The sequence below is a fragment of the Oncorhynchus kisutch genome, linkage group LG18, assembly GCF_002021735.2.
Source record: "Oncorhynchus kisutch isolate 150728-3 linkage group LG18, Okis_V2, whole genome shotgun sequence".
NCBI lineage: Eukaryota > Metazoa > Chordata > Actinopteri > Salmoniformes > Salmonidae > Oncorhynchus > Oncorhynchus kisutch.
In genome coordinates, this window is record NC_034191.2 from 11,379,987 (window position 1) to 11,386,387 (window position 6,401).

A 6,401-nucleotide genomic window follows, 5' to 3' on the forward strand; every position below is an offset into this window, starting at 1 on the left:
ACAGACCTGCAGGAGTTGTGACCCCTTTTTGTTGGTTATGTTGTCATAGTTGTGTCTAGGGGGGCATATGGGGGAGGGAATGCTGTCACCTCCAGGTAGGTGTTTGTCTCCCTGTGTGTTGAGGGTGTCAGGTTCTTGTCCAGTTCTGGCATTTATGTCGCCACAGACTAGTACATGTCCCTGGGCCTGGAAATGACTGATTTCCCCCTCCGGGATGGAGAAGCAGTCTTCTTTAAAGTATGTGGATTCTAGTGGGGGTTATAGGTTGCACACAGAACATTGTTCTCTGTTGTGACAATTTCCTTTAGAATTTCAAGCCCAATGTAAAATGTTCCTATTTTGATTAATTTAATAGAGTGGGTTAGGTCTGCTCTATATCAAATTAGCATACCCCTGAGTCTCTTCCCTGTTTCACACCTGGTAGTTTGGTGGATGGGACTAACAGCTCTCTGTAACCTAGAGGGCAACCAGTGGGTCCTTCTCCTCTCTACCATGTTTTACACCTGGTAGTTTGGTAGATGGGACAACCAGCGTTCTGTAACCTAGAGGGCAACCAGTGGGTCAATCTCCTCTCTACCATGTTTCATGTAGGATGACAATGTCTGTATTTCCAATGTCTTTGATGAAGTCTGGGTTCCTGCTCTTTAGGCCAAAGACAGATGACCTCAGACCTTGGATATTCGTGGATGAGATAATGAAGGCTTTGTGTTCCAAAAAAGTGTCCAATGTTGGTAGTCGTGTGGTTTGGCCTCAGACCAGTAAGTCTGAGTAGAGCCTGCGGAGAGTCTCTCTCTCTCTCTCTCTCTCTCTCTCTCTCTCCCCCCTCTCTCTCCCCCCCCCCCCTCTCTCTCTCTCTCTCTCTCTCTCTCTCTCTCTCTCTCTCCCTCTCTCTCTCTCTCTCTCTCCCCCTCTCTCTCCCCCTCTCTCTCTCTCTCTCCCCCTCTCTCTCCCCCTCTCTCTCTCTCTCTCTCTCTCTCTCTCTCAAATTTCACAGTTGGAGTGGGTGGCAATACCCAGTCACGTCTCTGTTGAATATGAGCAGGGATATTAACCATGTGGACCAGGGGCACGACTGTCACACTCACAATTGTTATGCTGTTTCAAAACCTGGGAGTAACAGGCCTATAGGGGACGTGTCCCCCAGTCCTTTATCCTTTAGATGTGGGACATGTTGCTATTGTAAGGACTTTCCATGCTTTAGTATCTCATCATGTGGTTCTAACACACATTAGGAAATACACACGCATACTTTATACTATCAATGTGGGGCTTGCTGGTACTGTTAGGATTCAGTAATCTGATTTATAATTGTCACAGGGCATTAGAATACAGGAAAAATCCTGGAGTGCTTTGAAGAGGCCATTTTGGCAATAGGAGGCCAGGCGATATAACTGGTAGTTGATCATTCTCCATTCCAATGCTGTAGAGTGGGGCTGGACCTTTGAAACCAGACCAAACTCTACTGAGTCTCTCTCTCTCTCATCCATCCTCTGTTTATCTTTTTCAATCCATTTTCCTCTCTATGTATCTCCTCTCTTTAGACTTTCCACACGTCCTCTCTCTCTCTCTCTCTCTCTCTCTCTCTCTCTCTCTCTCTCTCTCTCTCTCTCTCACTCTCTCTCTCTCTCTCTCTCTCTCTCTCTCTTTCTTTCTCTCTCTCTCTTTCTTTCTTTCTTTCTTTCTCTCTCTCTCTCTCTCTCTCTCTCTCTCTCTCTCTCTTTCTTTCTCTCAATCCCTCACTCCTCACTCCTCCCTCACTCCATCCCTCTCCCTCACTCCATCCCTCTCCCTCTCTGTCTGTAGTAATCGCTCAGCACACCCCTCTCTCTTTCTCTCAATCCCTCCTCACTCCTCCCTCCCTCCATCCCTCTCCCTCTCTGTCTGTAGTAATCGCTCAGCACACCCCTCTCTCTTTCTCTCAATCCCTCCTCACTCCTCCCTCCCTCCATCCCTCTCCCTCTCGGTCTATAGTAATCGCTCAGCACACCCCTCTCTCTTTCTTGTCTGTTCTTCCATGAAATGAAAGAGCTTTAAGCTGCTGTCTAATCAGAGCCTGTTTGGGAAAGTGCTGTGATGACAGAAAGTGTCCACTGTGCATGGAGTGTGTGTCCACTTGCAATTGTGTGTGTGTGTGTGTGCGTGCGTGTGTGTGTGTGTGTGTGTGTGTGTGTGTGTGTGTGTGTGTGTGTGTGTGTGTGTGTGTGTGTGTGTGTGTGTGTGTGTGTGTGTGTGTGTGTGTGTGTTTGTTTGCTTCTGCATGGGAATGTGTGTGTGTCCATTCGGTGGTGTGTGTTTATGTGGTGTTTTTAATCCAAACATAATCTGTTATAGTGGGGATGCAGTCTGATATTAGAATGATTAAGTCAAATTGTGATTGTGTGCTGTGGGGGGGTTGGATAAATTAACTCTATGTAACAAATCTAATGAAATCAACTAACAGATACAGATGGTTAGAGCTTCAGTCTCCACCAATGCAGACCTGAGAAGATCTGGACTACATTACATTACAGTATAATGAGACTGATAAACACTACATTACAGTATAATGAGACTGATAAACACTACATTACATTACAGTATAATGAGACTGATAAACACTACATTACATTACAGTATAATGAGACTGATAAACACTACATTACATTACAGTATAATGAGACTGATAAACACTACATTACATTACAGTATAATGAGACTGATAAACACTACATTACATTACAGTATAATGAGACTGATAAACACTACATTACATTACAGTATAATGGGACTGATAAACACTACATTACATTACAGTATAATGGGACTGATAAACACTACATTACATTATAATGGGACTGATAAACACTACATTACATTACATTATAATGGGACTGATAAACACTACATTACATTACAGTATAATGAGACTGATAAACACTACACTACATTACATTACAGTATAATGAGACTGATAAACACTACATTACATTACAGTATAATGGGACTGATAAACACTACATTACATTACAGTATAATGGGACTGATAAACACTACATTACATTACATTATAATGAGACTGATAAACACTACATTACATTACAGTATAATGAGACTGATAAACACTACATTACAGTATCATGAGACTGATAAACACTACACTACTTTACATTATAGTATAATGGGACTGATAAACACTACATTACATTACATTATAATGAGACTGATAAACACTACATTACATTATAGTATAATGGGACTGATAAACACTACATTACATTACATTATAATGAGACTGATAAACACTACATTACATTACAGTATAATGAGACTGATAAACACTACACTACATTACAGTATAATGGGACTGATAAACACTACATTACATTACAGTATAATGAGACTGATAAACACTACATTACAGTATAATGGGACTGATAAACACTACATTACATTACAGTATAATGAGACTGATAAACACTACATTACATTATAATGGGACTGATAAACACTACATTACATTACATTATAATGGGACTGATAAACACTACATTACATTACAGTATAATGAGACTGATAAACACTACACTACATTACATTACAGTATAATGAGACTGATAAACACTACATTACATTACAGTATAATGGGACTGATAAACACTACATTACATTACATTATAATGAGACTGATAAACACTACATTACATTACAGTATAATGAGACTGATAAACACTACATTACAGTATCATGAGACTGATAAACACTACACTACTTTACATTATAGTATAATGGGACTGATAAACACTACATTACAGTATTATGAGACTGATAAACACTACACTACTTTACATTACAGTATAATGGGACTGATAAACACTACATTACATTACAGTATAATGAGACTGATAAACACTACACTACATTACATTACAGTATAATGGGACTGATAAACACTACATTACATTACAGTATAATGAGACTGATAAACACTACATTACATTACAGTATAATGAGACTGATAAACACTACACTACATTACAGTATAATGGGACTGATAAACACTACACTACATTACAGTATAATGGGACTGATAAACACTACATTACAGTATAATGAGACTGATAAACACTACATTACAGTATAATGGGACTGATAAACACTACATTACATTACAGTATAATGGGACTGATAAACACTACATTACAGTATAATGGGACTGATAAACACTACATTACAGTATAATGAGACTGATAAACACTACATTACATTACAGTATAATGGGACTGATAAACACTACATTACATTATAATGAGACTGATAAACACTACATTACATTACAGTATAATGAGACTGATAAACACTACACTACATTACAGTATAATGGGACTGATAAACACTACATTACATTACAGTATAATGAGACTGATAAACACTACATTACAGTATAATGGGACTGATAAACACTACATTACATTACAGTATAATGAGACTGATAAACACTACATTACATTATAATGGGACTGATAAACACTACATTACATTACAGTATGATGAGACTGATAAACACTACATTACATTACAGTATAATGAGACTGATAAACACTACATTACATTACAGTATAATGGGACTGATAAACACTACATTACATTACATTATAATGAGACTGATAAACACTACATTACAGTATAATGAGACTGATAAACACTACATTACATTACAGTATAATGAGACTGATAAACACTACATTACATTACAGTATAATGGGACTGATAAACACTACATTACATTACAGTATAATGAGACTGATAAACACTACATTACAGTATAATGAGACTGATAAACACTACATTACAGTATAATGGGACTGATAAACACTACTTTACATTACAGTATAATGGGACTGATAAACACTACATTACATTATAATGAGACTGATAAACACTACATTACATTATAATGAGACTGATGAACACTACATTACATTATAATGAGACTGATAAACACTACATTACATTACAGTATCATGAGACTGATAAACACTACACTACATTACAGTATAATGAGACTGATAAACACTACATTACATTACAGTATAATGAGACTGATAAACACTACATTACAGTATAATGAGACTGATAAACACTACTTTACAGTATAATGGGACTGATAAACACTACTTTACATTACAGTATAATGGGACTGATAAACACTACTTTACATTACAGTATAATGGGACTGATAAACACTACACTACATTACATTACAGTATAATGGGACTGATAAACACTACATTACATTACAGTATAATGAGACTGATAAACACTACATTACATTACAGTATAATGAGACTGATAAACACTACATTACATTATAATGAGACTGATAAACACTACATTACATTACAGTATAATGGGACTGATAAACACTACATTACATTATAATGAGACTGATAAACACTACATTACATTATAATGAGACTGATAAACACTACATTACATTATAATGAGACTGATGAACACTACATTACATTATAATGAGACTGATAAACACTACATTACAGTATAATGGGACTGATAAACACTACATTACATTACAGTATCATGAGACTGATAAACACTACACTACATTACAGTATAATGAGACTGATAAACACTACATTACATTACAGTATAATGAGACTGATAAACACTACATTACATTACAGTATAATGAGACTGATAAACATTACATTATATTACAGTATAATGGGACTGATAAACACTACACTACATTACAGTATAATGAGACTGATAAACACTACATTACATTACAGTATAATGAGACTGATAAACACTACATTACAGTATAATGAGACTGATAAACACTACATTACATTACAGTATAATGAGACTGATAAACACTACATTACATTACAGTATAATGAGACTGATAAACACTACATTACATTACAGTATAATGAGACTGATAAACACTACATTACATTACATTATAATGGGACTGATAACCACTACATTACAGTATCATGAGACTGATAAACACTACATTACATTATAATGAGACTGATAAACACTACATTACACTACATTACAGTATCATGAGACTGATAAACACTACACTACATTACAGTATCATGAGACTGATAAACACTACATTACATTATAATGAGACTGATAAACACTACACTACATTACAGTATAATGAGACTGATAAACACTACATTACATTACAGTATAATGGGACTGATAAACACTACATTACATTACAGTATAATGAGACTGATAAACACTACACTACATTACAGTATAATGAGACTGATAAACACTACACTACGCTATATTACGGTATAATGAGACTGATAAACACTACATTACATTACAGTATAATGAGACTGATAAACACTACATTACATTACAGTATAATGAGA